Here is an 11863-nt window from a genome sequence, read left to right as displayed (position 1 = left end):
CAATAATCCAAAACCAAACACAAATCCAACTCAGTTCATCAATTATCAATACGACAACTTTTCAACAGTTAGCTCATCAAATTTCAATTTAACAAGTATTATCAAATGAATCACCATTCACAGCCACTTTTCAACCAATTCAGCAATATCACATAGGTCAGAATTTTCAACAAATCCATCAAAATCAGAAAAACCAATATCAGTCACAGCATTAACCAAAATTAACCTTGTCAAATCAATTACTCACAACAACAAAAATCCAGTAACATTCTCAGCCAAAACCTAAACTCAATAAACTAATTGAAACACCAGAATACCATCTCAATATCAGACTTAATCCAAATTTCACAACCTCAAACCAAGATTATTCCTATCAATTAATCATATTTATGAATTATTTGTAATTACTCACTAAACCTCATTGGCATTCATAAGTTAAAACTATTAATTTTTGAAATAAATCCCCTACCTCAATGTCGCATTAACAACGTAATTAAACCAAGCAACGTAATTAAACTAAACAGCAGCTCGGGACCTACGTAGCAGGATCAGAATCATCAAGAGCGGCTCCAACATTGGTTCCTGGTGACAGCTACGGCGGCACGGTGGTTCGGCGACGGCGCTACAGCCCTTGTCGAGCTTTGGCATCATCAACGGTGATGCCTCTCAGTACCATCGCATTATGTTCGGCGACGGCCAAGCCTCCTTCTCAGCGACGGTGTTCGGGCTCCCTTCCTCACCGGCGGCTCTAATGGCAATAGCAAGGCAGAGCAATGGCGGTAAACCCTAGTGGCAGCAGCGATGGTCAGCGGCGCTCCTTGGACGACTGCGCGTGCGATGGGTCCAACGGTGGTGGGGACAGCCGAGACGACGGCGACCGTAGCGGCTCAACGACCCCTCGGGAGCTCCGCCTCCTTTCTCGTGTGATGACGGCAACCGCTCAGGGGAGACGACGGTGCAGGCGAGACGCGGCGGTGGCGGCGAGCTGGACAGTGCAGAGTGCGGCAGTCCGGTGGTCACGTCACGACGGCAGCGGAGCAGCGTCTCTTCCCTCTGTCTGTTTCTTTCTCAGTTGAGTGTGATGTTTACGTTTAGGAAAGGAAAGGGGGTGGGGGTGTGGCTAAGTGTGGTGAGGGATGAGGTCTCTAGGGTTAGGGTTTCTCAATTAATTTGGGAATTAGGGTTTCTGAATGAATTTGGGAATTAGGGTTAGAAATTAGGATTTTATAAAGAAATAAGGATAGATATGAATAGATATTTTGATAAAATTGAAGGGTAGGATAATTTTAAAATCAAATGTACGTTATTAAAAATATTTAGAAACATTATTTATCAATCAATTATTTCTAATTTAAATTATAAAATAAACATATTAATCATATAATTATAAAATATAGTTCAAACTCAATATTAATCATTCAAATTAAATGATATAACTTCTTATTATTTTTCTATCACTAGACTTTAATTTCAATTTATAAAATAACTAATTATAATAAAAATTGTACATAAATATTAATTGACGTAAGCTTAAAGTATTTGTAAAAATCAAACTAATCATTTCTAATAAATTAATCTTTAAGAGTACAAATTAATATAATAGAACATAATTCATTAAAATTACTTAAATTGAACAGTACAACTCTTTCTTATTTTTCAATTACTAAAATTATAATTTCAATTATACCAAATATCTAATAAAGTTTATATAAAAATTCTAATTAATTTAAACTTCAATTATTATGAAACTCTATTTAATTATCATTGGTAAAATAATTTTCTTAAAATAAATCACAAATAACTAATTATTTGATTTTCAAGAACTAGGGTTGTTACACCGTGCTCATGCAAAGTGATCCGTCGTGGCTCCGCCATGTATGACTCACCTGTAGGATGCAAAGATGTATTAGTAGTGCCAACAGAAGAATAGGAAGTAGCGGACTTGGTGCGCAGAAATTGTGATTACACTTTGATTATGTAAAATTCATTGCTCTTTCTTTCCCTGGCAATGGCGCCAAAAACATGATGCCAATACCATGGTTCACAACTTCGCACAACTAACCAGCAAGTGCACTGGGTCGTCCAAGTAATACCTTACGTGAGTAAGGGTCGAATCCCACAGAGATTGTTGGTATGAAGCAAGCTATGGTCACCTTGTAAATCTCAGTCAGGCGGATATAAAATAGTAATGGGGTTTTCGAAAGTAATTAATAAAATAGGGATAGAAATACTTATGTATATCATTGGTGAGAATTTCAGATAAGCGTATGGAGATGCATTCATTCCTCTGAACCTCTGCTTTCCTGCTGTTTTCATCCAATCAATCTTACTCCTTTCCATGGCTGGCTTTATGTAATGTATCACCATTGTCAATGGCTACTTTCGGTCTTCTCTCGGGAAAATGATCCAAATGCCCTATCACGGCACGGCTAATCGTCTAGAGGCATCACCCTTGTCAATGGTTACATCTTATCCTCTCAGTGAAAATGGTCAACGCACCCTGTCACGGCACGGCTATTCATCTGTCGGTTCTCGATAATGCTGGAATAGGATTTACTATCCTTTTGCGTCTGTCACTACGCCCAGCAATCGCGAGTTTGAAGCTCGTCACAGTCATTCAATCATTGAATCCTACTCGGAATACCACAGACAAGGTTTAGACTTTCCGGATTCTCTTGAATGCCGCCATCATTCTAGCTTACACCACGAAGATTCCGATTAAGAGATCTAAGAGATACTCATTCAATCTAATGTAGAACGGAAGTGGTTGTCAGGCACGCGTTCATAGGGAATGATGATGATTGTCACGTTCATCACATTCAGGTTGAGGTGCGAATGAATATCTTAGAAGCGAAACAAGATGAATTGAATAGAAAACAGTAGTACTTTGCATTAATCTTTGAGGAACAGCAGAGCTCCACACCTTAATCTATGGAGTGCAGAAACTCTACCATTGGAAATACATAAGTGAAAGGTCCAGGCATGGCCGAGAGGCCAGCCCTCAAAACGTGATCAATAGTCTCCTAAGATGAACAATGGATTAAAACTGAGACCAAAGATGAATAATACAATAGTAAGAGGTCCTATTTATAATAAACTAGCTACTAGGGTTTACAAAAGTAAGTAATTGATGCATAAATCCACTTCCGGGGCCCACTTGGTGTGTGCTTCGGCTGAGCTTGAGTGTTGCACGTGTAGAGGTCCTTCTTGGAGTTGAACGCCAGCTTTTGTGCCAGTTTGGGCGTTGAACTCCACTTTGCAGCTTGTTTCTGGCGCTGGACGCCAGAATTGGGCAAAGGGCTGGCGTTGAACGCCAGTTTGCGTCATCTAAACTTGCGCAAAGTATGGACTATTATATATTGCTGGAAAGCCCTGGATGGCTACTTTCCAACGCAATTGGAAGCGCGCCATTTTGAGTTCTGTAGCTCCAGAAAATCCACTTTGAGTGCAGGGAGGTCAGAATCCAACAACATCTGCAGTCCTTCTTCAACCTCTGAATCTGATTTTTGCTCAGGTCCCTCAATTTAAGCCAGAAAATACCTGAAATCACAGAAAAACACACAAACTCATAGTAAAGTCCTGAAATGTGAATTTAACATAAAAACTAATGAAAACATCCCTAAAAGTAACTAGATTCTCCTAAAAACATACTAAAAACAATGCCAAAAAGCGTATAAATTATCCGCTCATCACAACACCAAACTTAAATTGTTGCTTGTCCCCAAGCAACTGAAAATCAAATAGGATAAAAAGAAGAGAATATACTATAAATTCCAAACTATCAATGAAACATAGCTTCAATCAGATGAGCGGGACTTGTAGCTTTTTGCCTCTTGAACAGTTTTGGCATCTCACTTTATCTATTGAGGTTCAGAATGATTGGCATCTATAGGAACTCAGAGTTCAGATAGTGTTATTGATTCTCCTAGTTCAGTATGATGATTCTTGAACACAGCTGTTTTATGAGTCTTGGCCGTGGCCCTAAGCACTTTCTTTTCCAGTATTACCACCAGATACATAAATGCCACAGACACATAATTGGGTGAACCTTTTCAGATTGTGACTCAGCTTTGCTAAAGTCCCCAATTAGAGGTGTCCAGGGTTCTTAAGCACACTCTTTTTTTTTTTGCTTTGGACCTTGACTTTAACCGCTCAGTCTGAAGTTTTCACTTGACACCTACACGCCACAAGCACATGGTTAGGGACAGCTTGGTTTAGCCGCTTAGGCCAAGATTTTATTCCTTTAGGCCCTCCTATCCACTGATGCTCAAAGCCTTGGGATCCTTTTTATTTGCCCTTGCCTTTTGGTTTTAAGGGTTATTGGCTTTTTGCTCTTGCCTCATGGTTTTTAGAGCTTTTGGCTTTTTCTGCTTGCTTTTTCTTTTTCTTTCTATATTTTTTTTTGCCTAATTATATTTTTTTTTTCTGCAAGCTTTGTTCTTTGTTGCTTTTTCTTGCTTCAAGAATCATTTTTATGATTTTTCAGATTATCAAATAACATGTCTCCTAGTCATCATTCTTTCAAGAGCCAACATATTTAACATTCTTAAACAACAACTTCAAAAGACATATGCACTGTTCAAGCATACATTCAGAAAACAAGAAGCATTGTCACCACATCAATATAATTAAGCTAAGTTCAAGGATAAATTCGAAACTCATGTACTTCTTGTTCTTTTGAATTAAAACATTTTTCATTTAAGAGAGGTGATGGATTCATAGGATATTCATAACTTTAAGACATAGTTACTAACTACTAATGATCATGTAATGAAGACACAAACATAGATAAGCACTTAACATAGAAAACGAAAAATAGAGAAAGTAAGAATAAGGAATGAATCCACCTTAGTGATGGTGGCGTTTCCTTCTTGAGGAACCAATGATGTCCTTGAGCTCTTCTATGTCTCTTCATTGTCTTTGTTGCTCCTCCCTCATTGCTTTTTGATCTTCTCTAATTTCATGAAGGATGATGGAGTGTTCTTGATGTTCCACCCTTAATTGTCCCATGTTGGAAATTAATTCTCCTAGGGAGGTGTTGATTTGCTCCCAAAAATTCTGTGGAGGCAAGTGCATCCCTTGATGTATCTCAGGGAATTCTTGATGATGAGCTTCTTCATGTGCCTGTTGAGATTCATGAATGTGCTCTCTTGTTTTCTCCATCCTTTTCTTAGTGATGGGCTTGTGAGATGAATCTTTCCATCTCCCATGGCTCAGAGGTGGAAGCATTTGTCTTCCCTTTCCTCTTTCTTGAGGTTTCTCTGGCCTTAGGTGCCATTAATGGTAATGGAAAAATAAAAAGCTTATGATTTTACTACACCAAGCTTAGAATATTGCTCGCGCTCGAGCAAGAGAAGAAAGAATAGATGAAGAAGAAGAAGATATGGAGGAGATAGAGGGATGTGTGTATGGATGTGAGTGGTGAATGGAAAACAGAAGGGATGACCATGAATGGAGAGAGAGAGAGGGTGAGGTGGGTGGGGATCCTGTGAGATTCACAGATCCTGAGATGATCCTGTGGGGTCCTCAGATCCTGAGATGATCCTGTGGGGTCCACAGATCCTGAGGTGTTCAAGGAATTACAACCTTGCACCAAATTAGGCATGTAAAATGCCCTTGCACACAACTCTGGGCGTTCAGCGCCAGGTTGGTGCCCATTTTGGGCGTTCAACGCCCATTTGTTGCCCATTTCTGGCGTTGAACGCCAGAACCATGCTTGTTCTGGGCGTTCAGCGCCAGCTCCTTTCCAGGGTGCAATTCTGGCGTTCAGCGCCCAGATGATGCCCATTTTGGGCGTTCAGCGCCCAGATACTGCCCATTTTGGGCGTTCAGCGCCAGAACCATGCTCTGTTCTGGCGTTGAACGCCAGGCAGATGCTTCCTCCAGGGTGTGATTTTTCTTCTGCTGTTTTTGATTCCGTTTTTAATTTTTATATTTATTTTGTGACTCCACATGATCATGAACCTATAAAGACATATAACTAAGAAAAATATAGTTAGATAAATAAAATTTGGGTTGCCTCCCAACAAGCGCTTCTTTAATGTCAATAGCTTGACAGTGGGCTCTCATGGAGCCTCACAGATGTTCAGAGCATTGTTGAGACTCTCCAACACCAAACTTAGAGTTTGGATATGGGAGTTCAACACCAAACTTAGAGTTTGGTTGTGGCCTCCCAACACCAAACTTAGAGTTTGACTGTGGGGGCTTTGTTTGACTCTGCTTTGAGAGAAGCTTTTTATGCTTCCTCTCCATAGATGCAGAGAGAGATCCTTGAGTTGTAAACACAAGGTTGTCCTCATTCAATTGAAGGATTAATTCTCCTCTGTCCACATCAATCACAGCTTTTGCTGTGGCTAGGAAAGGTCTTCCTAGGAGGATGGATTCATCCTCTTCCTTTCCAGTATCCAGGACTATGAAATCAGCAGGGATGTAAAGGCCTTCAACATTTACTAACACGTCCTCTACTTGTCCATAAGCCTATTTTCTTGAATTGTCTGCCATCTCTAATGAGATTTTAGCAGCTTGCACCCCATAGATTCTCAGTTTCTCTATTACAGAGAGGGGCATGAGGTTTATTCCTGAACCAAGGTCACACAGAGCCTTAAAGATCATGGTGCCTATGGTACAAGGTATTATGAACTTTCCAGGATCTTGTCTCTTCTGAGGCAATGTCAGTTGATCCAGATCACTTAGTTCATTGCTGAACAAGGGAGGCTCATCTTCCCAAGTGTCAATACCAAATAATTTGGCATTTAGCTTCATGATTGCACCAAGGAACTTGGTAGCTTGCTCTTCAGTGACATCCTCATTCTCTTCAGAAGAGGAATACTCATCAGAGCTCATGAATGGCATAAGGAGGTTCAATGGAATCTCTATGGTCTCTAGATGAGTCTCAGATTCCTTAGGTTCCTCAGAGGGAAGCTCCTTATGGATCACTAGACGTCCCAGGGGGTCTTCCCCCTTGGGATTCACGTCCTCTCCTTTCCTTACAGGTTCGGCCATGGTACTTATGTCAACGGCCTTGCACTCTCCTTTTGGATTCTCTTCTGTATTGCTTGGGAGAGTACTAGGAGGGATTTCAGTGATCTTTTTACTCAGCTGGCCCACTTGTGCTTCCAAATTTCTAATGGAAGACCTTGTTTTATTCATGAAACTCACAGTGGCCTTAGATAGATCAGAGACTAAATTTGCTAAGCTAGATGGATTCTGCTCAGAATTCTCTGTCTGTTGCTGAGTGGATGATGGAAAAGGCTTGCTATTGCTAAACCTGTTTCTTCCACCATTATTAAAGCCTTGTTGAGGCTTTTGATCCTTCCATGAGTAATTTGGATGATTTCTCCATGATGGATTATAGGTGTTTCCATAAGGTTCACCTAAGTAATTCACCTCTGCTATTGCAGGGTTTTCAGGATCATAAGTTTCTTCTGCATAAGAAGCCTCTTGAGTACTGTTGGATGCAGCTTGCATTCCATTCAGACTCTGAGAAATCATATTGACTTGCTGAGTCAATATTTTATTCTGAGCCAATATGGCATTCAGAGTATCAACTTCAAGAACTCCCTTCTTCATAGGCGTCCCATTACTCACAGGATTCCTCTCAGAAGTGTACATGAACTGGTTATTAGCAACGATGTCAATGAGTTCTTGAGCTTCTGCAGGTGTTTTCTTTAGGTGAATGGATCCACCTGCAGAAGTATCCAATGACATCTTTGATAGCTCAGATAAACCATCATAGAATATATCCAGGATGGTCCATTCTGAAAGCATGTCAGAAGGACACTTTTTGGTCAGCTACTTGTATCTTTCCCAAGCTTCATAGAGGGATTCACCTTCTTTCTGTCTGAAGGTTTGAACATCAGCTCTAAGCTTGCTCAGCTTTTGAGGAGGAAAGAACTTGGCTAAGAAAGCCATGACCAGCTTATCCCAAGAGTTCAGGCTATCTCTGGGTTGAGAGTCCAACCACACTCTAGCTCTGTCTCTTACAGTAAAAGGGAAAAGCATGAGCCTGTAGACTTCAGGATCTACTCCATTAGTCTTAACAGTATCACATATCTGCAAGAATTTAGTTAAGAACTGAAAAGGATCTTCAGATGGAAGTCCATGAAACTTGCAGTTCTGCTGCATTAGAGAAACTAGCTGAGGTTTCAGCTCAAAGTTGTTTGCTCCAATGGCAGGAATGGAGATGCTTCTTCCATGTAAATTGGAATTTGGTGCAGTAAAGTCACCAAGCATCCTCCTTGCATTATTGTTGTTGGGTTCAGCTGCCATCTCCTTTACTTGTTCAAAATTTTCAATAAGGTTGTCTCTGGATTGTTGTAATTTAGCTTCTCTTAGTTTTCTCTTCAGAGTCCTTTCAGGTTCTGGATCAGCTTCAACAAGAATGCCTTTTTCTTTGTCCCTGCTCATAAGAAAGAGAAGAGAAAAAGAAAAGAAGAGGAATCCTCTATGTCACAGTAAAGAGGTTCCTTATTGTTAGTAGAAGAAAAGAGGAAGATAAAAATCTGAACTCAGAAAGAGAGAAAGAGAAGGTTCGGATTTTTGGTGGGTGAGGGGGAGATGTTAGTAGATGAATGAATAAATAGAAGGAGATGAGAGAGAAGGAATTTTCGAAAATAATTTTTGAAAAAGAGTTAGTGATTTTCGAAAATAGTTTTTGAAAAATGTTAGTAATTTTGGAAAATTAAGATTTAAAAATTAAAATAATTAGTTAATTAAAGAGAAATTTTTTTGAAAAAGGGGGAGACATTTTCGAAAATTAGAGAGAGAGAGTTAGTTAGGTGGTTTTGAAAAAGACAAGAAACAAACAAGAAGTTGGTTAGTTAGTTGAAACAAATTTTGAAAAGATAAGGAGTTAGGAAGTTAGAGAAGATGTTTTGAAATCAAATTTTTGAAAAAGATAAGATAAGAAGATATTTTTGAAAATATATGATTGAAATTAGTTTTTGAAAAAGATTTGATTTTTAAAATCACAATTAAAGACTTGATTCACGAGAAATCACAAGATATGATTCTAGAACTTAAAGTTTGAATCTTTCTTAACAGGCAAGTAACAAACTTGAAATTTTTTATCAAAACATTAATTGTTATTGTTATTTTCGAAAATATGATGTAAAATTAAGAAAAAGATTTTTGAAAAATATTTTTGAAATTTTCGAAAATAACTAAGAAAAATGAAAAAGATTTGATTTTTGAAAAAGATTTTGAAAAAGATAAGATTTTTAAATTGAAAATTTGATTTGACTCATAAAAACAACTAGATTTTAAAATTTTTTGACAAAGTCAAATCTAATTTTCGAAATTTTAAGAGAGAAAAAGGGAAAGATATTTTTTTTGATTTTTGAATTTTTAATGATGAGAGAGAAAAACAAGAAAAATGATGCAATGCATGAAATTTTTAGATTAAAATAATGAATGCATGCAAGAATGCTATGAATGTCAAGATGAACACCAAGAACACTTTGAATGTCAAGATGAACACCAAGAACATATTTTTGAAAAATTTTTAATGCAAGGAAAACATGCAAGACACCAAACTTAGAATTCTTTAATGCTTAGACACTAAGAATTCAAGAATGCATATGAAAAACAAGAAAAGACACAAAACATGCAAATGCAAAGATCAAACAAGAAGACTTACCAAGAACAACTTGAAGATCATGAAGAACACTATGAATGCATGATTTTTTCGAAAAATGCAAGATGCACATGCAATTGACACCAAACTTATAACATGACTCAAGACTCAAACAAGAACACAAAAAATATTTTTGATTTTTATGATTTTCTAATTTTTTTGTATTTTTATTTTAAAATTTTCGAAAATCATTTTGAAAAAGAAAAAATAAGGATTCAAAATTTTTCATATGAATTCCAGGAATCTTGTACTCTTTAGTCTAAAGCTCCAATCTGAGGGTTAGACATGGCTTAATAGCCAGTCAAGCTTTAGAATGGATTTACATCCATTGAGGTGATTAGTTGAAGACCAATCCCAAAGGAGTTTGGGTATGGCTTTTCATCCAGATAGGATTCAACATGTTACCATGAAACTCTAGAATTCATTCTTGAAAGTTTTGAAGCCATAGAATAATTTATTTTTGAAAACATTATTTTTATTATTATTATATTTTTCTTTTTGAAAAGAAAACGAAAAGAAAGTTACCCAATCTGAGCAACAAGATGAACCGTCAGTTGTCCAAACTCGAACAATCCCCGGCAACGGCGCCAAAAACTTGGTGCACAGAAATTGTGATTACACTTTGATTATGTAAAATTCATTGCTCTTTCTTTCCCTGGAAATGGCGCCAAAAACATGATGCCAATACCATGGTTCACAACTTCGCACAACTAACCAGCAAGTGCACTGGGTCGTCCAAGTAATACCTTACGTGAGTAAGGGTCGAATCCCACGGAGATTGTTGGTATGAAGCAAGCTATGGTCACCTTGAAAATCTCAGTCGGGCGGATATAAAATAGTAATGGGGTTTTTGAAAGTAATTAATAAAATAGGGATAGAAATACTTATGTATATCATTGGTGAGAATTTCAGATAAGCGTATGGAGATGCATTCATTCCTCTGAACCTCTGCTTTCCTGCTGTCTTCATCCAATCAATCTTACTCCTTTCCATGGCTGGCTTTATGTAATGTATCACCATTGTCAATGGCTACTTTCGGTCTTCTCTCGGGAAAATGATCCAAATGCCCTGTCACGGCACGGCTAATCGTCTGGAGGCATCACCCTTGTCAATGGTTACATCTTATCCTCTCAGTGAAAATGGTCAACGCACCCTGTCACGGCACGGCTATTCATCTGTCGGTTCTCGATAATGCTGGAATAGGATTTACTATCCTTTTGCGTCTGTCACTACGCCCAGCAATTGCGAGTTTGACGCTCGTCACATTCATTCAATCATTGAATCCTACTCAGAATACCACAGACAAGGTTTAGACTTTCCGGATTCTCTTGAATGCCGCCATCATTCTAGCTTACACCACGAAGATTCCGATTAAGAGATCTAAGAGATACTCATTCAATCTAATGTAGAACGAAAGTGGTTGTCAGGCACGCGTTCATAGGGAATGATGATGATTGTCACATTCATCACATTCAGGTTGAGGTGCGAATGAATATCTTAGAAGCGAAACAAGATGAATTGAATAGAAAACATTAGTACTTTGCATTAATCGTTGAGGAACAGCAGAGCTCCACACCTTAATCTATGGAGTGCAGAAACTCTACCGTTGGAAATACATAAGTGAAAGGTCCAGGCATGGCCGAGAGGCCAGCCCTCAAAACGTGATCAATAGTCTCCTAAGATGAACAATGGATTAAAACTGAGACCAAAGATGAATAATACAATAGTAAGAGGTCCTATTTATAATAAACTAGCTACTAGGGTTTACAGAAGTAAGTAATTGATGCATAAATCCACTTCCGGGACCCACTTGGTGTGTGCTTGGGCTGAGCTTGAGTGTTGCACGTGTAGAGGTCCTTCTTGGAGTTGAACGCCAGCTTTTGTGCCAGTTTGGGCGTTGAACTCCACTTTGCAGCTTGTTTCTGGCGCTGGACGCCAGAATTGGGCAGAGGGCTGGCGTTGAACGCCAGTTTGCATCGTTTAAACTTGGGCAAAGTATGGACTATTATATATTGCTGGAAAGCCCTGGATGGCTACTTTCCAACGCAATTGGAAGCGCGCCATTTTGAGTTCTGTAGCTCCAGAAAATCCACTTTGAGTGCAGGGAGGTCAGAATCCAACAGCATCAGCAGTCCTTCTTCAACCTCTGAATCTGATTTTTGCTCATGTCCCTCAATTTCAGCCAGAAAATACCTAAAATCACAAAAAAACACACAAACTCATAGTAAA

General features: G+C 38.6%; 1 non-coding gene across 1 annotated transcript; it reads left to right on the top strand.

Moving 5' to 3' along the window:
* Window positions 1–7761: 7761 nt before the first annotated feature.
* Window positions 7762–7869, top strand: LOC112745517 (small nucleolar RNA R71). Its single transcript, XR_003173441.1, has one exon. It is a non-coding gene; the product is annotated as a small nucleolar RNA R71 (small nucleolar RNA).
* The last annotated feature ends 3994 nt before the right edge of the window (window positions 7870–11863 follow it).

The sequence above is a fragment of the Arachis hypogaea genome, chromosome 14 (genome assembly GCF_003086295.3).
Source record: "Arachis hypogaea cultivar Tifrunner chromosome 14, arahy.Tifrunner.gnm2.J5K5, whole genome shotgun sequence".
Classification (NCBI taxonomy): Eukaryota; Viridiplantae; Streptophyta; class Magnoliopsida; order Fabales; family Fabaceae; genus Arachis; species Arachis hypogaea.
The sequence above is the reverse complement of the archived record's forward strand: the minus strand, read 5'-3'. Positions and strand labels throughout refer to the sequence as shown.